General features: G+C 49.1%; 1 protein-coding gene across 2 annotated transcripts in view; it reads left to right on the top strand.

Annotated features, from left to right (window-relative positions):
- The window catches only part of FoxP (forkhead box transcription factor P), a 442873-nt gene that overhangs the window by 87205 nt on the left and 330760 nt on the right, over nucleotides 1-24908 (top strand). The gene's annotated exons all lie outside the window — the stretch shown is intronic.

Here is a 24908-nt window from a genome sequence, read left to right on the forward strand (position 1 = left end):
CCGGCGCATGGGACAACCGCTGTATAATCACTGTCACTCATACATATGTGACACAACATTTACAGTAAGCGTCGAAACAGCAGCGAATTGGTACAAGGTTTTCGACATAGGACGGACAGCAGACCCCGATTTCCGTCCGAAACGCTCGGAGCTCCCTCCGTGTGTGACGTTTACAGTCAAAGGCAAAACTTTGCGGACAGCGGGATCTGAGAAGACGTTGAATTTACAAGAAGTTGCGACCCGTCGATATAGTAAGCCCACGCAGCACCATTTTGTTTGTATCTACTAGTGCACGCTAGAAAACCGAACAAGCTGCGTTCCGGAGGTGTGGATGTATTCGGGTTTTTCTCAAATGCCAGAGTCCGTAAACTTTTGCGGCTGACTTTACTTCAGATAGTTCTAGTTGGCCTCTAAACGGATTACAGTTTGCAGAATACCTGGTTAACTGAGAGCCGCAAGAGGCTTACGGTAGCATGCTAATCACATCTTGTGACGCATACTTTAACCATCACTGAAAGCTAACGCACAGCGTTGACCTACCATATTTACTTAACTGTTGATATACACCGTTCGTAGGAACTTAATTCTTAGCATGCAGTTTTTTTTAATGATTTTTTTCTCGAGCGTAAAACTAACGCAACCTAAAGATTCTAACGCGATCGCGCTAAGGGCCCCTTGTCGCAAAAAATCCGGTGTCGGCGTCGTAACCGCCGTTGGCGTCCCGTGAGCGAAAATTGCCGTATATATGCAGTATGCATATTCCCGTATATATGCTACATGTATATCTCATGCCTTGCTATATGACATGTGGTATATGCGGGTTATATTGCCACGCTATTCTATCGTTAAAGTTGCCAATACCTCATCTTACTTTCTTGAGAAAGTTATTCTTCAACATATTCAGAATAACGGCCTAGGAACACGTCACGAAAAAAAAAAAAAAAACCGATGGCGCATGCCTTTTATGCTAAGTCTTCTCAGACTAAAATATTAGAAGTGCGAAACAATACGAGAAACCTAAAACGATCAAATTTTTTTTTTTTGGCACGGCTGTGCATTACCTCCGGGATCGGCGCACGCAAGAGGCCGCGTTTCTACCGGAAAGCTCGCTAGCCTTCGTGCGTAGTGTTCGCCGCCATCGCTTCCCGGTAAACAGTACGGTCACATAAGCTGCAGTTGCCGGGAAGCGTGCGAAGCAGTCAGGAATATTTGAATGCTATCGCTTTCGATCCACTCTTAAAGGCGAAGCTTAAGCGTCCTCCGAGGTACTTGAAACGCATTGCATTTTGGTCGAAGCACCGCAAGATGTCGCTGCCGTCTCTGCTATTGCCGGCCACGGCTTCTTTAATCGGCTGTTCCGTAAAAGGTAAGAAGTCTACGGACAAACTAAACTTTATTATGCGTACTGTAAGACGCCACACGTAAGGTGTGCTTTTAAATGTGCAAAGTAAAGGTACTTTCATTGCCCGATTAAGGTCGCTAAAGTAGCCGTGTTAATTCGGCATGCACGTGGCGTGGCCCGCCCTCCTAAGAAATCGCCGTACTCGTCATTTGAAACAGAAGCTAGCCGAGAACACTACTAAACCTCAGAGTTGCGTAGCGCTTCCGCTGCAGTCTTTAAAACTTTCGACGCTGTTTTACGCTCCCCCGCGGTCTTTCGCCTTAGGAAAGCATTCGTCTCTCTTCCTTTTCCTTTCTTTCTTTCTTTCTTTCTTTCTTTCTTTCTTTTTTTCCTTCTTTCTCTCGCACGGGCAGCTAGCTACAAGTGTTTCTAAACGCTCGCCCCGGAGCCGTATGCGAGCCGCCATAGAACATCTGACCCCGACACGACCGAGCCCATATTCTCTCTCTCAACCCGTCGCTTTCCTTTCCGATACGTCGTGTTTCCACGGTTGCATGCTTCTTTTACGGCTTTTCTCATTTCGACGCCGTTCCGGTTTGCCTCGCTCATATTTACGGCCCTGCTATCCCCAACACTTCCATATCTTCCACCTTTCTTTCTCTCCCCCCCCCCCCTCCACAAGGCATTTCCTTTCAATATATCCACGATCCGATCACACTGTGTTTCCCTATATTCCTTCTTTGAGATTCGTTCTGTTCTTTTTCTCGTTCTTCGTGATCTTTCATTACTTTATCTTTATTACTTTATTTATGTTCTGCCGATGCACACAGCCCCAGCCAAACTCTCGGTTTGCCGCGCGCGCCGTGCTCGCCCTGGAATAAATCAGCATTAAAGGACGATGAAAATTTAATGCGGCTATGCAGAGCAACGCGTGTTCGCGCGCGTGCTTGCTTCCCCAGAAAAAAAAGAAAAACGAACTCGTTCGTGGCACAAGTCGATGCATGTATGTATACGATATTGAAAAAAAAGAATGTAGGTGGGTGGGAGCGGGAGATGGAGCTGCTGGCGAACATACGTTCGGAGGGAGGGCGCGATCTAAGCTTTCGCACTGCAAGAAACAGCGTGGAGGCAGTTAGACTCTTGCGCGTATAACGCGCAAGCCCCCGATCGCGCTCGCTACAGCGAAAGGTCGGCCAGGGCAAAGGTCTATTCGGTAGAGAACGGCCCCGATCGCACGAACTACGGTTCTCCCTGTGTCTATCCCTCTCTCTCTCTCCTTTTTTTAAACTTTCTTTTCATTCAGTTTGCGTGTTAGACGCGCATTTGCGCGTGTCGCGGGGGCGGATGTATTTGGAGTCGAGTGTAGGGTATATTGTGCAGTTACGAATAAGGCAGCGAGGAGGGAAAAAACAAAGAAATTCAATTTCTCGCTTTGATTCGATTTTGTGTGAGATTTCTTTCTCGCTTCCGCCCGCACTGATACCTGCCATCTTTGATTATATGTAATTTTAACTGACATTTGCTCATTCTGTCTTGTTCTTCCTTGTTGGAAAATAAATTTAAGATAGTCTGTAGACTTTTTGTAGAATTATTGTAGATTGTTTTGTTCTGTAATTTTTTTAATAAAGCATCTGTCTATAAAAAAGCTATCTATCGACCACTATAAAAAGTTTGCCTATCGGAATTATATAGACTATTATGAATAACGGTAGTGTGAAGACCTACCTATAGGACATTGGATGTTTCCATGAGCATCGCATTAACAATAGTCTATGAGCGCCTAGCGCATGCTGGAGCCAAGTTATGGTTTTGTTGGGATCGTCTTTATGAAACGCACTTCTTCGGTGTCTCTGTCACAATCAGAGACCCTGGAAAGAAAAGCAATCTGAGCTTTATGGGTAAGCTACCCTTTTATAATACTAAAAGAGAAAAGAACGCTTTTACAGTGAGAAGCACATTACTAAGCCAGAAAAAAGCGCAAGAAGGTAAACACAGGTGGCGACGCTGCCTTCAAATTCTAGAGACGTCAGCCATGAATTTTGGCGGCATCTCCTCGGGGCTACGTAAATTTCCATCACCGATGATCGACTGCACTGTATCCTGTAAGGGCCAAAGACCAAAGTTGATATTTTTCAGTAAATATAGCTGTAGCCACAACGGCTCAAATACTAAAAAAAAAATGCTTTCAAAGTTAACCTTTATTTTTTCTAATAATGAACCTATTAAGGCGAAATTAACGAAAGTTTTGTTCAAGAAGTGCCTCATCATTCTAAACTAATGCAATGCTTCCCTTTACCGCCTCTTTAAAACCCTATCGAGGACAGGTTTCATGCATTGCTAACGTGATTGACTATAGTGGACGTCTTCGGTGACACATTGCCTCCACGACATGCTCGCCGGCATGTCTGCGACACGACATGACGTATAAGATGACCGATTCCACCTGGTAACGAGTTCTTTCCGCAAGTCAATTTGTGGCGATATATTCATGCGCGCCACATTGCCAAATGACCACTTTCAGGCGCATCCCCGTCGGTCGCGTCCCAACGGAAATCGGTCTCGCCGAAAGCAACAACACTCATCGTATACGAACCTCTTTAATACTGCTATCGCTATTATTTACTTTATGCGTAACTCTCGAGTGCACGGTTATTCGAGTATACCATCGTTCCAGCCGAGCGCGGAGGTATAGGCGCCGTGTGCGTGACTCCTAAAAAGCGAAACTAACATCATCCCCGAGAGTTATCGATCGATATTTAAGCAGGACTCTCGCCCATCTTTCTAACCCGCGATGCGTCACGACGATCGGTCTCGGATGTTGTCGCTCGCTCGTCGGCTTAACTACGCGCATGCGGAGGCCCACGTTTGCTGTGCACATAATGCGTCGCTGGATGCGCCTTGCAAGCGCGCATAACGCGATGCCTTCTGTGACAACTCAGAGATGGCGTGCTCTTTTTTTTTTTCGTCCTTTCTTCTTTATTTTTTTGCGTGCTTCTAGTACCGCTGCCTTCGGTACGATGCGGCACATGGCGCCTCGTCCGCTTTGTTTGCCCGGTGCCCGTATATAGTGAGATGGGTGGCAGGCGTGACGCCTATCTAGACACCGCTGGTCAAACGGAGTCTAGCTCCTGTCTGGGCGCGCTGTTGTTATTGCAAGCGTATATGCGCCATCTCGTAGTCGCACTCTCTATTTAATGACTGTCATGCGCACGAATACGACTACAATGTTTCTTTTTCTTTTTTTTCTTTTCTGGCGTGCCGGTGCATCGGTTGTCTGCTGCGATACGCGTTTCTTTACGGACGGAACAACACAAGGCTGCATAAGCTCAATTCGATTCAGTTTATTTCCATTATGCAATTCTATTTTTTCATTCATTTACGATATTATCTTGTGCACGGTGCGACGATGCAGGTTATTTTTTTTTTCTGTGTAACTGGTGTTTTTTCACTGGCATTGTGACTAAGCATCTGCTCAGTTCGACCGACTATAGCGAGTCTCGCAAAGTCTCATGCGGTGCGGTATCGTAGAAGACAACTGATTGTATTCTGATATTGAGCCCGAAAAGTGTGTGTGTGGGGGGGGGGGGGGGCGCCTCCTTGGAATTCAGTGTCTTACGTGCACTATAGTGCATACGCGGCCAACATTTTGATTATTAATAACATTGTCTCTGTTCAAAGACATGTTGGTGCGTGATAGGCTGTGGCAGCTACGCCTCTTTTATTAATACATATATGTGTTACAAAAGAGTTACAACCAACGAACAGAAAGACTATAACAAACAATACAGCTTTATATTTCACATGCGCGCGCGCAATATAGATACACAGAGACAAATATTCTTGTGAAGTTCACGGACAAATGACGCCCCTACATTACGGGAACAAGAGTCACGAGAACATGCTAGCAAGACAAACTGTGGGAACACGAATATGTGCGAAATTTCCAGCGCAAGAAAGTTAGTTATTTCCACAAGTGTACATCGTAGTTATCGAAGAGCCGGAATAAGATTTTGTAACTTTCCGACACTCAAGAAATCGTGCTAATGCGCTGACTGCACTGTGTTGCAGTAACCCGTTTCCAAATTTTCAAGGCCTCTTCACCGCATCACTTATCTGCCCAACTATTGGCGGCGCCTGCCGTGGTTCAAATGAAGGCAACGCGCTAGCTGCACCTGCAAGGGCTTGTCGCTCGTGCATGGTTTCGTCATGGCAGCCGCGCCTACGTTTCCCGTCTCGTAAGACAGGCAAACTGTGCTCCTCTTTTTTTTTTTTTAAGTGTTCTCTGTGTGGATGTATAAAAGAGAGGTAATTCTGTTTTCATGCATCACTTCTATGTTGTTTGTTTTCTGTCCCGCTTCACTTTTTTTTTACTTATTTACTATTGATGATAATGCTACAACTGCTTGTATCCTCCTAATAGTCAAATGCTTTATGTATTTAAATACAAAAGGTCTCATTTCAGTATTATACTCGGGAGCATATCTGTCTGCACGACCCCTTAATAGGGAGTATGTTCAAAACACAAATAAAGCTCTCCTACTGCCGCTATACGTGGATTTCAGGTATGGCAGTGTCATCATCAGCTTGGCAAACTGCCTGTCCGGAAAGCTAGCATTACCAATTCGCTTTCTGCAACACACACACACACACACACACACACACACACACACACACACACACACACACACACACGCACACACGCACACGCACACGCACACGCACACGCACACGCACACGCACACACACACACACACACATACACACACACACGCACGCACACACGCACGCACACACACACACGCACACGCACGCACGCACGCGCGCACACGCACATACACACGCGCACGCGCACGCGCACATACACACGCGCACGCGCACGCGCACACGCACATACACACGCGCACATGCACACGCACACGCACACACGCGCGCGCACACACACACATATATATATATATATATATATATATATATATATATATATATATACACGCACAAAAAGAGTAACAGGGCCGAAATTCAGGTTTTTCTTGCGGAACCTGCGTCCAGCAAATTTTTTCGACGCTCTAGCTGTATGCACACACTACAGCCGTGACGAGCGCATAGACGGAGGTTGCGCATCACAAATTCAGGGGCAGCTGCTCGAGTGGAGAGACGCGGTCGCGCGCGCCGTGTCGCTTCTTTTGTTGATGCTCGTGCCGACGGTTCGATGACGATGACGACGACGACGCCTTCACCACCGCTGTACGCCAGCTGCTCGCCGCCCTCGCTAAAGAGCGGACAGGCCTTGCTTGCTTTTCGGCGAACTTTGCCTCGTTAATAAGTTTTTCACGACTTGCTCACGCGCGCGCGCGTGTGTATGTGTGCGTGCGTCTGCGGCTGTCTCTCTTTCGCGTTGCGTGTAATTCTACTTTTTTTTTTTTTTACTTGTCTCGCCTTCTTGCAGTGAGCTTAGGTTTCCGAGTCCGGCTCTATCGGGTCCTGAGCGGGCCCGCTAATTGAAATTATAAATGGATGATGCCGGCGCGCAGCTTGAAGCGCGGTTCCTTTTTGGCATTCGCTTGTGATACAGTCGCACATGCGAGCGCAGAGGGCGGCGCGCTCTTATCGCACGGTTGTAAACGCTGTGTTTGCACGTAATTAAATGGCGACACCCAAAAGAAGAAAAAAAAAGAAATGCGCATGGTAAAGCAAGGAAACAACACGCCAATGTCCAAATGGGGAGTTCTTTCTTTCTTTTTCTTTTTACCGCGTGTTCTTGGCATTCATCCACGCAACGTGCCGAAGCGAATGTCCCACTTGTGAAGTCTTCCCGTCGAAGTTTCGCAGGGACACGTTGAAGTCTGCGTTGCGTACGCTTGTCCTTCAACGAATAACTTGCCGCCGTTCTCTGGAAATTAAAACGGCTCGAAAACACTATGGCAAAGCTGGGTGTTGGAATACCTAAATAGGCATGCTGGATTAACGGCGAGACTATAGGCTGCACAATACACAAAACCGCGGAGTTTCCAGGAGCTGAAGAGGCATACGAGGTTTGTACGTATTTTCTGAGTGCAACAGAGCGCGCAGATGAGAACAATACCTACACAGATGAGATACACGATATTTTGGTTGTGATCGCATTCGCGATTTCTTTCCCAAGTTCCTGGTGGTTCTCGGCTCGGTTCATTATAGTCACAGCCGTCTTCAGGCATTCTCATTGCAGGGATAATAATTTATTGATCGATTATCACTCACTGAGCTATTAGAGCGAAGCTATATATGGCAAGGGTTCCATGCATTTTTGTTCTCCGTGAACAAAAACAATCGTCATCAATGTATCTTACCCCCGTAAGCATTCATATTCCCTTAAGCAAGCAAAAAATGCAATGGCTCCTACTCCCGTGCGACAGAGGCTACAAGCACTCAGCAAAGCTAAACAAAACAGTGCTTAAATTCTTTCTAATCACGAAAACTGTAATCTTCAATGGCTCATACTCACGAGAGCAATGGCTGGCTGATACCCTGATGCCCCCGTAAAGAAGCAAAAAATGCAATGACTCATAGTCCCGTAAGGTTCATGGCTACTCACTTTGCGTGAATTAGCAGCGGTGACACTACCCCTGTTGTCGTTGTCGGCAATTTCAATGTGGATGTGTCGGTACCGAAAAGGGAGCGGTTTATGCGTTCCGTGTTGCAGACATATCCCTTGCGATGCCACACCGATCCGGCCCAACCGACCACCCAGCGGCGTACGTGCATCGATTTGACATTATCAAATGATGTGATTGCTGTTGCCAGTGAAATAATGACCCCACCGATCAAGACAAATGAGTGTGCGTACCTTTCTTCACGATGACCACCTATCGAGACAACGGACGAGTCCGTACCTTTGTTGAAAATCATGTGTCACCTCCGTGTCGTGTGCTAAGCAGCTTCTCTGGCCAACCACCTTCACAAAGTAAAATGGCTCATGCTTTTTTTTACCACTGTGAGTGATAATAAGAATGCTGACATCTTTCATACACGGTACCTCTCTTTTTTGTTTTCTTAAAGGAAAGTATTGAGTTACACTCCTCTAAGTTATGCGTGTTTTGTTCTTGATACCTTTCTGTGTGTTCAATTTATTCACTGCGTATACCCAAACGCTGCTTTAGTGCTCATTAACAAAAAATTCAACGAACATACGAATTAATTTTTGAATCTTCATGGACACGAACTTAGTTCGAGTGCTTCTCTTGGCTTCATCCATTCGTGGTCTCTTCGGTATCGAAACTAATTTGTTACCGTGGCTCCACTGAGGTGACATGTCTAGTTCGCTGCACTTCGGCGGACCACTAATAGTCAATAGCGTGCGCCAAGAGCGCGCAAACCGATTAAACGATTCACGTTAGGAGTCGGAGGCGGTTACGTCCGCATTAACGGACAACGAGAAACGATAATTAGAGAAACTATGGACTTGAGATCCCGAAACAACACGGCAGTTTATTAGGGGGCATCTAGTTAGGGGCCTCGGTAGTATCCTCACCACCCGGGTTTCTTTACCAGCACACTAAGGCCAAGTACACTTAAATCTAAATCTAAGCTAAATCGAAGTACACGAGCGTCATTCGATTCCGCCCCGATCTTAATGCGGCCGCCGTCGCTGGTAACCGAACACGCGACCTCACGCTGAGCCGCACAACGCCTTAGCCATCGAGCAACCATGTCGGGTGGGAAAGGTGAACTGCGTAAATCAGAGATTGAATCCACGAAGCTTTCTTTTTTTTTTCGCTCGTAAGTTCTCTTTACCACTGACCGGTCGCCTTCACTAATCTAATCTTCACTAATCTTCACTAGTCCAGTATCAGGATTCTCTGGAATTCGCCCTTACGGACAGTTCGTGTTTCGTGCATGCCGGCCCAGAAACTTCGAAACTATTCGAGCAACATGCGCATTGCTTCTCGGGTCTTCTTCGAGGCTCGGTCGCCAAATGGCGCTCATTTTGATCACCACAAAAAAAAGAAGAATGAAAAAAAACATCACTTGCTCGTTCATTCGCCGAGCGAGCGAGCGAGCAAGCAAGCAAAGCGTTATGAACCACGGTGCGCAAAATTAGCGGTGAACTGTGAAACGAACGAACCAGCCGGCCGGTCCACCGAGGCATGACACGCACAAGATGCAGAGACCGCATGGCTTCCATGGCTGGCTATACATGTATGCGTGTACGCGTCCGTTGGTCCGCGCAGGGAACGCATATGTACGGCGCGCTCTCGGGCGTCGTTGTTGCTTACTTTTCAAACACGCGCCTCCGCCTCATTTTTTTTCCCCTACTTCTTTCCTCGGAGGAGAAAGCCGTTAATTATTTTTCCGAGTGGGAAGCAGCAAAGAAGACGCGGGAGCGCGGAGAGCAAAAGGAGACGCTTGCGCGGCTGCTTGCCTGCCGGCAGACTGAGGAACAGAGCGCTTGATTAATGGTCCTGACCGGTCTTTTTCGCTCGCAACGATTTTTTGGCCTGTAACACGCCGAACTGCGACGGCGGCTACGACGCGTCTGCGAGGCGTGTCCCTTTCTCTCTCTTATTCTTCGGTCTCCTACGACGGGTATGCTTTCACCGTGGCTGCGTTTCCTTCCTTTTCTTTTTTTTTTTTCGTTCTTTCACTCATTGGGAAATTAAATTTCGTTTTCGAACCCAGAAGTGAAGCATTATTTATCATCGGCATGGGCGCTCTCCTTCAGAATAAGAGTCCACCCGCGCGCCCAACGTGGTTTTCGGCGCGGGTTGCGTAGGGATTTGCCGCGCGAATGGCGATTTTGAGTGCGTGTGCGTGCATGTGTTTGTCTCGGCGTGCGCGCTTGTTCTAACGACGAAGCCTCTCTCAGATTTCGGACGTGTTGTCGGCTATTGTTTTAGTTGTTTGCGTCAGAGAGACGTTGCCGTAATCGATTAACGTCTTCGAAGGTGCCTGCCGTGTCTCGTTCGAGGCGACGCAGTCGTCGTCTTTCGCGAACTTGGCCGACGGAATATGTATGACGGCGCCGAACGATTTCTCATCGCTCCTTGCAGCTTATGGATGGCACATCTACCTGGGCCACAAAGGCTTACCGCAGGTGCGAGTTATTTGGTCGCTTTGTATAGCGCGCGGCAACGTTGGGCAGCCCGTAATAAACAGCCCCTATAGCTTTGACAGTGGGGTTACTTGTATAAAGCAGCTGCAGTGAACAGTATACGATTTCTGTGAACACAACAAGGTGACCAAGATCGCATACAAACTACAAATAAGCGATTGCATAGACGCTAGCTTGAAGTCTGCAGTTATAAAGATGTATTATCAGTGTGTACACGGTAAAGCAGCTTAGTACGAGCGCGAATTTGGATGAACGCGACGCCGAGCCGCGTAACATCCGTGCTGTCTACGGTCTCACTTCGTCAGTGCATGGCCTAAATTTTACTCTGCCTTATTCACCTCGAGCATCAAAGTTTGTGGGGAAGTGACCTGCGTTTATGACGTCAAGTGGAGGAACTAAATGTATCCTTTCCGGTTCTCTCTGGTGAATTCGCCTCTCTCTCTGCAGACCGTCCCGACGCTAAAAATATTTAAGTGTTTGCTTAACGCGTCGTTACTTTCACTAAAAAAAATCATTGCGTGGTCCTACGCCCTGTTAGAGCGAATGAGTATGGCGGGTGATAGTGAATATGCGACGACAATGTGATATTTGACAAGTGCTTGCCGAAAAGGGCTTGAGAATCATACAACACCATAACTCTATATATATACACACACACACACACACACATACACACGCACACATTGCATGCGTGGTCGAGCTGGTTTGTCAGAAAACAACGCGCATATTTTGCGTTATATCCATGCAGTGCTCTCAACGTATGTGGGTGCCTAACGAGATTCTCCGCCGCTCACTCACTTGAAACGTTTCGCATCAGCTTCTCGCTGTCACAATTCGTAGCCATTCCTTTCTCTTGTCGCATATTGCGTCAGTGTTTACTTTTTTCCCCTGTTTTTCTTCTTCTTCTTCTTGGGATGCGGGCAGGAGAAGAACAGAGGTGTACGTATCCACACTACGCTGACACAGGACCCCGCGATTCAAGCGCGCAGCCTCGGCTATAGGAAAAGAAAAAAAAAAGTAAGGCAGTCGTGGTGCGATGGCATGGTGACGCAATGTATATTTCCACGCGCACGCGCAGTCGTCTCCTTTTACGCAGTCTCCGTTCCAAGTTGACACTGTTGCGAACACCACCGACGTGTCTCGGCGGAGACAATGGACGACGTCGCCGCTTGACGACGGGACAAGAGGCGGTGAGAAAGACACGCGAGAGATGTCACCGTATATACATGTAGCGGCCGTTATTCAGCTGTCGCCGCCGCTCGCTATAGCCGGCGTCGACAGTATATCGACTTGACGCCATGTGGCGTACGCGGCGGCTCGGCGAGCTCGCGTTTCTAGCGGCGGCAAGCGAGGGCTCGACGTTTAAGATCAACTAGGTGTGTGGAAACACGGGATCTGTGGTGCACGCGATTCGCGAGTGCTTTCTGGGTAGTTATCTTCCTAACGCTATAGCGACTCAGAAATAAGCATGTGCGCAGAAGGCAAAGAGAGAGAGAGAGAGAGAGAGAGAGAGAGAGAGAGAGGGAGGGAGGGAGGGAGGGAGGGAGGGAGGGAGAACAGACTTCTTTGTGGGTTCCGTTGGGAAGAATCACTAACTCATATATCCGAAGATCGCCAACTAGCGAGACATCAGATGAAGCAGAGATGATTCCTACTGACCGAATTCGAGACAAACTAAAAGAAAAGGAAACTGAACAATAATTTTTGACGCAGTTCTTATTTGTGGGCTGAATAAAATGACGTATATGCTGTTGCGGAGCCAAAGCAACATCTCCGCTCTCAAGGCAGCGCGGCATGGATCCTTATGAATGAAATCCGTGAATGAAAGCAACCTCCTCCCTGTACGCGGTGCAATACGCGCGTAGTATACTACGCCGAGAGTAAGCCGAAACAGAGCAAAAAGAAGCGCGTAAACGAAAGAACCGAGTCAGGCGGGCGGAACCTCGAAGAAGCAGAACCCGCGGCCGCCTTCCGAGCCGAAGCGGAAGACAGCTGACTCGCAGAAAACGTGACTCCCTGTGTGTGGAAACGCCGAGCGAGCGCCTGTACGGCGGCGCGCACACGTGACTCTTCGCAAGAATCGAGAAGCGAACGAAGAATTAAATGAAAGGTGTAGAAAAAACGAGCTATCAAAATGGCGCCATCCGCCACCAGAAGCGCCCAGATGCAAGGAGCTGGAATTAAACCTTAAATAAAAGAGAAATCTAGGAGAGAGAGAGAGAGTGAGAAGAAAACTAAGAGGGGAGGGGAAATAATATCCGATTGTACGCGGAGATTGCGAAAAAGTGCGTAAGGAAGGGAGAACGCTAGAACGCGTATGGCTCTATGTAGTATACCTATAAAGGGTGAGCAGAGAGCCGGGACGGACGGTGGGGAGGAAGCTACAACCGGCGGAGAATGCCGGCGTGTACGCACCAACGTAACCTTGAAATCCGTATCGAATTCTCTCGTGGACCGGAAGCGAGACGCCGGCAACTTCCTCTCGTGCTCCCCCCCCCCCCCCCCTGTAGCGTAGCGTACGCGAGCGTATGTATACTACGCGTTTACGGTACGACAGCGTGGGGGTCTCGCGCGCGGCTTAAAAATTGCCGCCACTTCCCCTTCTTTTCTTCTCAATCCACACTCGCGCAACATCCTTTTCTTTTCCCTTTCACTCTCTCTCTCTCGCGTCTGTGTGTGAATGCGTGTGTGAACGCACCGGTCTAGTTCGCAGATGCATGCAGCCGTCGCCGTACTCGCGGCATCCCTATGTCCCGCCACATTTGCGTTCAAGCATTTTCTGTATAGTATACATTTGCTTGGCCCCAGGTTTATTTCGCGCAGTTCCTGGAAAGACCGACTTGAGGGCCCCTTTTTTTGGAGACGAGGTCTCAGCGGGGCTTTTCTTGGGTGCAAAAGAAACAATAAATAAAGGAATTTAAAAAAAGGAAAGAGCAGGAGGAGAGGCGAGGGGCAGTGTATGTTGAAGTAGAATAAAATAGCATCATCCTATTTTTCTTTTCTTTTTTTCGAGCTCCTTTATCGCGATGCTGAAGTCTTCACCTTGAATTCGGTTAGCGGGCCGTTCGCAGGCAGGCACGAAAGAATTTTTCACCGCATGAGCTCGTGAAGCCCTCTTTGCAGCGCGATCCAGGAGAGTTGTGTCCAGATGCGGATAGAAGGGGGAAAAAAAGGGGTTGAGCGCGAACTAAAGGACAGCTGACGGAGCCTTCCGGTCCTACGTGGCTCAACTTGGCAACATTGCAGCTGATCTTCCCTGTCATTTCACCCTCCTGAGATCATCAAGGCAGCCCTTAACTCCTTTTCTTTCTTTCTTTCTCTCTCTCTCTCTCTCTCTCTCTCTCTCTCGTTGTGTCGACTTCCAGTCATGATATATCTGTAGGATAGTCCCAACCACGACGCCGGACCGAGTGAGCTTTGAAGTAATGCTTTTTAATTCGAATGCCTTTCTTTGCCTCTTTCTCCCGGTTTTCATGGTCGTTGGATGGCGGTTGGTCGTAGTCTGAACTTAGCCGCCGACACAAAGGAAACGATGCAAACAGCTGTTGGACTTCAGGTGGCCTTCCTAGCCGGCGCTGACGCCGCAATAGACAACGCGCAGGTGACAAAATTGCTCATATATGCATAGCCACCTATAGCTACCAGTACAGATGCTCACGTTAAGAGCTCTGCTCTCTGAGAAATAACGTAATGAAATAACAAACGCTTCCTAAGATGCATCACTGTTCCATTCATCTTTTAATCGATAGAATAACTTTCTATGGTAACTAACGATGTCTCAAGTCTTTCTAGAAGCATTCGGCTATTCACTTACATTGACAATCAGCAGAAATATTTCCTGTGCATTTTTTCTTTCTTCTTTTTTTTCTTTTTTTAAGCATCGGGGATGCGTAAGCAATTTTGAACGTTCACATGCATCTCGCCGCATGTATGAGAACAGTTCCTTTCATTTCACTTATTGATTTTTTTCCTTCCCCCTTTTTTTTTCTACGTATTCCCTTACCTAGTAGCCAGCACATGCGAAACGAATGTATACGTCTCGAAACAATTACTTGCAGCTCGGCAGAGTGGGAGTTTAGGTGCACCCGATACATATGACTACTTGTGTAATGCAATAATTTCTTTCGTTTGCGAATATCAGGAGACGTGAGAACGCTCTTTTCAAACGAAATTACCCTGAAATTGCGCTGCCGCACCGATTCTCAAAGCACTCGCACGAACCAGCCTCATAGTATCGTTCTTTTAGAGGCTCGGGTTTTGCATGCTACCAAAAACTGCCATACACCGCACGCAGGGGGCGCTGATGACCCTTCCCTTTGTGTTTTCGCAGTGCCTCTTACGTAGGCAAAGTGTAGACCTGCTACGTGGTGGCAGGTGTACACTGCACAAAAATAATGTCTGCAAGCTTCGCTTCAAAACTGTTGCTTGTATGTTATTCCTTGTTGCAGAGTTCCCGCTTGTGCTCGTTGGCACTTAAGACATGAGGAATGAAAATTCAAAACAGCCGACCGACGAGGGCACAGTAGCTATTATTGAATTTCCTGCGAGTCTGTCTGTGTATTTTTTTAGCTTGCAACATTTCTTCTGCATTGACTGAAGTAACTGACAACGCATTAATGTTTTGTCGTGGCGATTGCATTGCATGAGCACGATTCGAAAACTTACGAGCAACTATCCGAAACACTGCGCCGTGTTAAACGCAAAGCTGAGTTTATCACGGCCCGCCAAGATATAAATGCACAGAAATCTGCTTGTCTTGTACGAATTAAAGTAGTATTTGCAGTAATCTCTTCACGGCCTACTAGTACCACCACGATGTAATTCAGAACTTCTCACGCAGCGCCTTCACTTGCTAGTGGCTCAGCACTCCAAGCAGGACGGATCGTTCCCTCTACCCCCTTCTTTTTTTTTTTTCTTCAAGCGTGCCATCGTCGAGGCAAGCCTGACATCCCTTCCCAATTAGTTGGTTAAATAAGGCTCAGAATCACCGCTGGAAAGGGCGCGAAAGCAACCGCCCACTCAGCTCCTAATTACAGGTGTCGCGCCTCGCTTTGCCAGTGGGTCATCAAGATTGACCCACAAACAAGCCCTCTCGGGGCGAGAAAGAAAACTAAACGTACAAGAAACAACGGCGATAAACAAACGCGATAAACAAACACGCCCCTGCAACACGCGCACGCGACCCGACACCCCGCCTGCTTGCATCCCAATTAATGAAGGGTTAAGAGGCGAGCGAGAGCGCGCGCTCCTCGCGACAAACAAAACACGCAAATCGGGCCAGAAGCGGCCACCGCGGGGGAACGCGTATCGCTTTGCATGGACAACAACACCCGCGCTGAATATAAATGCCAGCTCTTTCCTTTCGCTTTCTTTCTTTTTTTTTTTTCTTCTATCGCTATCGTCTACTATAGCTGCAACATTACCCTGAGCTGCAGAGACTGTAGGGTAAATCAAGAAATAAAAGGCACACCGAGAGGGAAGCTGGTTTCAGTGAGAGGATGGGCCGTCGTCCGTGCGGAATAAAAGGCCGGGGAATGCAGTACGCAGCGGTGATTGCGGAGGGGGAGCAGGGAGGGCGGCGTCCATGTTGATTGTTGATATTTAGGGTTAGCACTTTCCCCTCTCCCCCCCCCCCCCTCTCGCAACGCCGCTACCGTGGCTTGTCCTTCCCCCCTCCGGGCTTCCTTATTTATGCGTCGGAACGCACCACACCACCGCCGGTACCCCATTCATCGCCCCTGACTCATTTTTTTTTCTTTTCTTTTCGCATCTTTTTTTTTTTTCGGGCTTTCTTTCGCTGTCTGCCGGCGCCCAGGGTGTTATTGTTGTCTGGCGCGCAATCTGCGAAGACCTGTCACACCATCCCTGGCGCACCCGTGCCTCACAATAAGGAGAGAGAGAGAGAGCTGCCGATGGTTGCGTGTTGGTGGCGCTGCCGTCTCGCGCTTTGTGCGCGTTGTTGACCTCCGGAGCAGACGTTCGTTGTTAGTTGTTTGCTTCAGACGGGGGTGTCTCCCACGCTTTGTAAACACCCGTTCCGAAGCCGGTGCGGTGCGCAGGGCCGACCCCGTGTGAATTCGGGTCGCGGCGCGGTACTTTGTCTGCCGGTGCGGCCCGAGAAAAAAGTGGGGCAGACGACGATGCGGGGTCGGGTGAGCTGATGACGATGGCGACGTTCAGTTCCGGGTGATTTGTTTGTTACACGCCGGCGGGCGCTGGCGACGCTGGTTTATGCTGTCCCCGCATACAGATGCACTGAGGCGCGCGCGTTTTTTTGCGTTGTTGCGGTGAATGTACGGCGCCGGTGCGCAAGGTCAGTCGATGATGCGATTCAGGTGCGCTCTATGTGGGCCTCCTGCTTGTGTTTTTTTTTTGTTTTTTAATGTTTCGATTGAAAATGAAAGAGAGGAAAAGAAATCAGGAAACCATGAATGCAAGGTGGGTGAAAGTGTCACTGAGGTATAGAAACGCCATCGCCTTTTATGACGCCTGAAAAAAAAAAAAGCTCTTATTTTTGTTTCTTCGCCGTCGGAAGAAGCCCCGCCACTCCCGCCGCCTTTTCTTTCCTGGATTGCGCTGTTTCTTCATCTATTTCCCTCTTACTGTACTTACTTTCCTAATACAACTTCCGTGAATGTTTTTTTCCCTTCGCACTTTTCTTATGTGCTTGAGACTTCAAAGTGAAGGCTGTGGGAACGTTTCTCTGTGACCTGCCAAAAAAAGAAAAGCAAGACGAAAATTGAATCTCTGAAGGGAAGTGGCAGTAAACAAGCTGCCTGCCGACCTCCCGAGCCTATAAGCTCGTGCTTTGCGGCATGCGGTAAACAACTCTCGCAAGAAAGAAAAAGAATACGCAGATATACAGTATGTAGTGTAAACAAAAAGGAACGAACGAAAGAAAGCAATAAAAAAGAAAGGATGGCAGGCCGATTTGGTTGCCTTATGCGTACGCAGTTATGAATTTTGTTTACGGCCCGACGAAGAAAAAACGGTGGGAGCGGTCGAGACGGCTGAAGGTTGCGTACCCTCCCCTCCCACTCCTCCAAGACGCGGAAGCTGCGAGGCGGGTAGGGGGGGAAAGGAGAGCGTACGCGAGGTTTCGGTAGAACCTTTACCAGAGGAGCACCCTGTTTACGTGCTCTTGAGGAGAGGCCTACAAATCGCGCGGCATCTGGTTTGCATCCTCCCCCTATTCTCTATCTCCAGCACTTCCCGCTCGCAAGAGAGAGAGAGAGAGAGCCGTTGGAAAATGAAGGAGGGAGAGGGTGGCAGTTTCACGTCTATAGCGCTTGCATGGGACGCGTCGCAGGCCCACCATATGCGCCAGATGCGTGTAGAGCAAGTAAACGTCGGCGCACCTAGGACGATGTACCGCGCCGGCGCTTTCTCTTTGGTACGGAGTGAAAGTAAGATCTCTCGACGTTGGAACCCCGACGGCCGACTTACGAAGCGGACAGGGGAGTCGGTTGAGCGATGTTGACGATGTGACCGACTGGGAGGGAAAAAAAAGGAAACGATGTCTCGGGTTTAGTGGGCCAAGGTCGCGGTGGAGGCGGTATCCGTTGGTCTTATGCGGCGACTTTTTTTTGCGTTTGGTTCTTCCTTTTACGATTTCTCGCCCGTATATTTGGCGCTGCTCGCGGCGCACTATAACACTTGTGTGTGTTCGCGAATTCAAAGCGCCTTCTCGCTGCTCTTCCTTCCGGAAGCGGCGACTTCCCTAGCGCAACTTTTATTGCCCCCTCCCGGCCTTCGTGGAGGAACGTTTTAACCTACTTCCGGTTAGTGTAGGATGTGCTTGCGTTGCTCTCCCGTTGCCTCGTCGTTTCTTGCCGTGGAGATTTCTTTCTTTATTCGGGCTTGACGAAATATCGCCGTCAAAATCGCGGGCAGCGCGCGCCTTTTTCAGGCTATGACGTGGGTATGTAATCAGCTGCCGCTGCTGCTACCGGTTTTCAGTGACGCTGGCATTCTTACGCTGCCCCCCCCCCCCCCCCCCCCCCCCCCCTGGCCGGATTTTCGCTGCTTGTTTAGGCGGCGGTCGGTTGTCGTGGTCCCTCTGTCTCGGTCGTGACGTATAACCTTGGGCTGTTCCTTACGCTCCCGGCCGTCAGAGCGGCTTCCGGTGACTTCGGCTCGCATCCACTCCTTCGCCGATTCCGCAGGTGCTGTTTCGGCGCTTTCACGGCAACGTGGGAGGACCGAAGACCTCCTCCGCTGGGACGCAGCCACCGTCACATTCCGGTCGAACGCGCCTTAAGCGCATTTTTGCTTCTGCTACTGATGGGGCACTTGGTTCTTCGCGGGAGTGTCTAGAAAGTCGCAGCTTCATGCGGCCTCCTTCCGAAAGCATACGATGTTTGCTCGTAACAGTGCGTGGTTCATCAAATTTGAACCGCTATGAATGTTTGTTCGTTGTTCGCATTAACTCTGACAAGTGGCAGTATGCATTGTTTAAACGCCGTCTCCCCTCCCTACACACGCGCATTTCCATGATAGTCCACAGCTGGAGAAATCGGGAGGCGCGAGAACGTGGTAATTTCACCGTGGACGTAACTCTCTTCCATGCTTCTCTGTAGCGGGTGCCTCAGAACAGAAGCGTAAATACTATAGAAATTTGTGACGATTTCTGGGCGATCTTAGTTACGATAAACTTTTATGTTTTAGGAAAATGTGAGTACTATGTGATTGGTCACTTCGCTGCCTTGAGCATTCAGGTGTAGACAATTAGACATCCATTGCCCTTGTTTACTTCTTTTCACTATTCCCCTTATACCGTTATCTTTGCTTCATATGTATGTACTTAATATGGGTGTCACTTCCAAACTTTACAGAGCAAGGCGTATAGGTATTACAATGTCACAGGTGTCTTCATTTTGCACAACTCAGGGCTTGCTGTCTTTGGCAGGGCCAACTGCCATTTCCGTTCAGTGCGCCGGTCGGCCCCGGGAGGTACGGCAAGTTTGCGATGAAAAGCAGCGTGAATTCTGTGCCATGTAACTGTCGTGTTTTCAGCATGAATAGCGCGTTTGTCGCCACGAAGAAACATGTCCCCATGCATGTGACAGTGTGGTGGTGTGAGTTGACACACGTAAATAGAATGGTGGAACGCGCAGGGTAACAAATAGACGATCTTGCGCATACGCTGTCCCTACGCTACTGGATAAAGAAAGGCAGCTGTATAGCCGGTGCTTGCTGTCTACGGTGCAAGAGCGGATGCCAGCAGAAACGAAATGCAGCCCGGGGACAGTAGAGACCTGGGTGAGGTGATGAGGGAAGGAAAGTTTGCCGTTATGTGTGTCACCGGCAGAGCATTTTCGGTCTTACGTTCCAGTCGAAAATATGTATTTGGCTTTTGAACTTTACGAGCGAGCACTACGTGTGTTTTGCACGGCGTTTGTGACGTATTCTTGGTATATTATGATAGAAAGTTATCTGGCATTCTTTCCTAAAAAAAAAGCAGTAATGATCCGACGGATCAGGACGCATGCATGCACGGTTCTTGTCCTTTGTTCCCGTAAAATTTACTTCATTAATTTATAGATATTTCTTCACAGAATTTAGGTGAGTGTCCGTGCATAGCCTTCGTAATTGGGTGCCTTAGATTATATTGAAAGCCAGTCCCTATCGAAAAATCAGATGTGGTTCACAACCCCTGTAGTCAGTTATTAAAATTATATGATCGTATATGCGCTATCTCGTATCAAAGCCCAAATGTTCCTAATAACTATACGGAACTATTGGATATATCGATGTTACGGGGCAATCCCCCCCCCCCCCCCCCCCCCCCATGATGCTTACTGGCTAACAAGCCGCTTTGAAGCATGTGGACTTCGATAAATCGAAAGAAATACTATACTTCGCAAAAAAAATAATTGTTTGTTGCGGCATATGCTGCACACCCATCAAAAACGACAAGCCAGTAAGAAGGCGAAGCGGTACACATGAAGTCTGTGGGCAATCTCAGGATTTCCTAAATTAATTTTTTTTTTAACTGAGACGATCGGCGCATATCGCGGGAACTTCCTTTTTCCGCCGCTACCTGCTTCGTTCTCGGGAGTGGGGAAATCCCTTCGGCCAGCTCGAAGCCCCCCTCCCTCCCCCCCTTGCCTCAGTCGCCAATTTCCTCCACCCCGGAGGCGCCTTCAAGTCTTGAGTTATGGGCTCGGTATATCACGTCATCCTTTCCAAGGCTAGGGCTAGGGTTCTAGCTCGGGCTCTATAGTCTCTGCAGCTCCTCTCGGCAAGAACGGTTCGCGCGAGACGAGCCGGGAGCGTTTCGGAAAAGGGGGGCGCCAGCCTCCTTACTATACCTCACGGCGACGATGACGACGCAGTAAGTAAGTCAAGGTCGCCCGGAACCCGCTGTCGTGCCTCCGCGCCTTTCTTCCGCGCCTCACGCACAACCCCTTAAGGTACTTCTTCATTTCCCCTCCCCCTTCCTTACAGTCTCACCCTCTTCATCTACCCTCCCTCTTTCGACGCGCAAGCCGAAACAGTTCTCGCGACGGCTGACGCTCATTGACGCTGGCACCGCGGTTGGCCCACTTCCGCGGGCGAGGAAGTGAGCGCAGGATGTAACTCCTTGAACCGGAAGTGAGCCTCAACATGCCGGCCTACGAAGGCGGATGGCGCGCGAGCGCTTAAGATCAGTCTTGCGTCGTCCGCTGTTCGTTAGCGCTGGGCAGGGCGGCCTCGGTCTCGCTAAGGATGAGCTCAGAATGGCGCCTCGATGCTCGTCATATGTTTCTCGCATTTATTTTTTTCCACTTTTGGGCAGGAAGCAGACCACAGAGGGGCAGAAGACACTCTGCCCCCTTACTCTGTGATCTTCACTTCGCGTGTCCGCCCTATACGAGATAGTGCTTCGAAACATTACGACAGCAAGGCTTGTCGCTATTCCAAAGCCAGTGGTATCTTCGTTTTACGAAGCTCGTGGCTTTTTAGTTTCGTTAGCAGTACCTGTCATTTTCGTTCAGTGCGCCCCGGTCGATCTCAGGGGCACGTCAATTGAACACTTGTGTTGAAAATCGGTATTAATTTGTTAACTGAAATGTCAGGTTTTCAGTTTAAGCAGCATGCTTGTCGCCATGGGAACACGCACCCCACGCATGCGACTGTGTGGAATTGCGAGTTGACACATGATTGCACGAAAAAACAAATTGTCAAATAACAGCCAGATACATATGGGAAATAACGTAAGGGACAGCTCTGCTGTAATTAATAACATCACCCGCGAACCTGTAGCAGCATTACTTGCAATCACAACTCTGTTGGCCTCAACACAATATGGTTTCACCGTCTTTGTTGAATTAAACCGCTACGGCTAAGTTCAACCATGACACCACTGACAACGCGATGGCTCGGAGGGGCAGCTCCGATGCATCCTAAGGACTGCGTACTCCGAGATATAACCTTGCACAGGCAGACAAGCGACCTATGCGTTCCAATGCGTGACGCCGGATACCTTTTAAAAGCAGGTGCACAATCATATCGTCGGCCCATGCATATTACTTGCAACGAGTTACAAATCCGGAGTGAGTCGGTCCTATGCATTCGTCCAATATATGACGTCATCTTCAGAGCCCACTGGCCTGATGTCACCGGGGAGGACTTCCTAAGAAGGAGCTCATAAGTTAACTACACTGTATTGCACATTTTAATGCGTCAACCTTGCACAAATCTTGAATGGATTCATAAGTGAATGCGTCGAAGCGTTTCTGGATAGGCCCACCGTGGGGCAGTGTATAAGAGTCGTGGGTGGGTTGATCGTGATGTCCGTACGCGATACGTGTGTGCTTAATGCGATACCACAGTGCAGATCAAAACTTAATTCTCGGCATTGTAAGGAAGTATGTCGTCGGCTGTAGACACTGGTGGAATGAGTGCCATTATCTCTATACTCTCGCTTTGCCAGTGACGCGAGTCAGAAAGAGACGGCTCAAGATGCTGCGTGAAATTCCGGGGCACCCAACAAAATGCTCTGTTAAGTTGTTCTTTGGCAGGCTGTGCTAAGCACCTCACTCGATAACTACCCAAAATTGTTCAGCCCAGGTACTTACAAGATAGCTCTTCCATGAACCAGCAGCATATACTATTGTAAAGGAAAACTATCAGTATAAACAAACAAACCAATAACGGGCACAAATAACCTAAGGGACACAGTTCCTAGTCCCTAAGCTTGTTTGCTGTCTTTGTGTCACAGGTGACATAGGAACCCTATGTGCCCGTTGCTCCCAGTTCGGCCGCAGACATCTTCAAAAAGGCTACGATGTCCGCCCTGAGCGAGACAGTCATGGCGGCCGGCTCAATAAAACAATAAACTCAAAGTCAGCACTCCACGTCTCGTCGTCTTCGTTCTTGCCTCCTCGCATTAACTCTGCTACTAGTGTAGTATGTATCGATCACATCGTACCAACTAGGCCAGAAAAAAGAAAGGAAAACTGTCGCATATCCTCAGAGCCTGCTGGCAGGCACCTCTCATCTCACCTCGCGAGACTACACGGAAAGAACGACGACGCCCTAAGCGTCGCGGTGGTGCTGCATAAGATGCAATATGGCGGACGTATTAAAAAAAAGAAGCCGGCCAGGGGTACGAAGAAAAGAAAGGGCGCTGATGGCGACGGGAGCGCTCGCGCGCGCGTGGGGGCGAAGGGCCTCATCAAACCGGCCATGTTGTGTCTTCAGGCTTTCCTCATTTTGCCCTTTCCCTCTCTCTCGGCCTCTCCCTTTTTCATCCCCTCTCGAGCCCTCCTCTCACCCGGGCGCTGGCACTGCGTGGCTGGTGCATAACGCCCCGCATCCCAGCGGCGAGCAGCGCTGCATGGGCAGCCGTGACAAAAACCCAAAGCGGTACCCGAGACAAAAACATCCCCAAAAGACAAAAAGAAGGGCCGCCCTTACCCACGTTCGCGAATATAGAAAAGAAAGCGTTCGAACCGGAGGTATAACTCCGTTTTTACTCTCCCCTTTTTTTCTTTATTTTGTTCCTCTCCCACGTGCGGGCGGCTTCGAGAGAAACCCCCTTTCCCGTTTTTTAACCAGCCTCGCACTCCATTTAGGCTTCCTTTATTTTCCCTCATTCCCGTTTTTAAATTCTTTTCTCTTTCTTTTATGCCTCTGCCACGCCGCGTCCCTCTTGGGCGTCGCCTAATTTTTTTATGCGCGGCAATCCCATCCCTCTTCTATTTTCCTTTGTTCTTTTTTATGCCCTCGCAACTTGTTCTTTTTTTTTTCTGAGCGCGTGCTCTCCTCTGCTCTGCTGGCAACGACGCCATCTTCTCATCGTAGAGGCAGGCAGGACGTTGCTGCATTTTTTAAAACGTCTCCTTCTTCCCTTCCGCCGCTTCCCTGTTCTCCCCCAACGTCTTTCCACACGTTTTTTTTTCTCTTTTTGTTGCCGTCGATCTCGCATTTTCGTCCTTTTAATGAGCGCCCGCCCGGCTCTTTGTTGCTTCATCGAACGCTGCCCGCCGCCGCCGCCCGCCAGTGTATCCGTGCATCGCATTTTCCCCTAACGTCGGCTCACCCCTTTTTCCCTATATTTTATTCGCCAGAACCAATTCCTTCTCTCTCGAGTCTCCCGTTTTCATTTTCCTCTTTCCTGTTCGCCCCGGCGCTCTCCGTTCTTACCCCGTCGCTTCTTGTACCGCCGCTGGGATTTTCGGACAGCCGGTGCAACCCTTCCACGGCCGACGCCTGCCCCATCGCACTCTTTCTTTTCTTTTGCCAACCGCATCTGTCATTCCTCAACAGGAACGGCCGAGCGAACTTGCGCAAAAGCGCCCACGTGACGTCGGCTGTGCCAAGACGAAGTCACGCTTCGGAGAAACAAAAGGGCTCTCTTCGGGGGGCTTACCTGCAACGTGGCATGGATTGGCTGACATTTTACCACAACGGAACGCCAGCTTCCTCGGCATCCTTGTGAAGCGTTCTAAGCGACCTTTTTCGCGCAGTGGAGTAAAATATCGCGTGTTTTCACGCTCAAATTTCGACCATGCTCAAGAGATGAGAGACGGTATACCACTATACTGAAGAACGTTTATCAGCAGGAGAAAGCTTATTCAATATTTGAATTAGGCAGCTCGTGCCAAATTCCGGTGACCTGTCTCCTGAAGTCGTAGGGTAATCCAGAATGCCTCGGTCACTCATAGTCAAGATATTAGGGCATTGCTGTCGATCTGGTCCTGTGCACGAGGGCACAATGAGCGGGGGCTCATTCTGCCCTCGTGATCTTTTTCCCCAACGGGTTTTATTCCGTTTTGTGCGCATCGACGTCACATCTGAGCGAGGAACGGAAACGTTGAGGTCAGTCCTAGAAAAGCTGTGGGTCTAAGAGTTGTGAAGTTCCTGAAAAAAAAGAAAGAAACCACGAGGAGAATGAAGAGGCCGAATTTGCAATGTCACTTATTTTTCGCGTTGTCGCCAGCGGCAACAGCAAGAGCTGGGGCGACCGCATGGCGTTGCCTACGCCGCGCC

This window comes from Dermacentor andersoni, chromosome 9 (genome assembly GCF_023375885.2).
Source record: "Dermacentor andersoni chromosome 9, qqDerAnde1_hic_scaffold, whole genome shotgun sequence".
Taxonomy (NCBI): Eukaryota; Metazoa; Arthropoda; class Arachnida; order Ixodida; family Ixodidae; genus Dermacentor; species Dermacentor andersoni.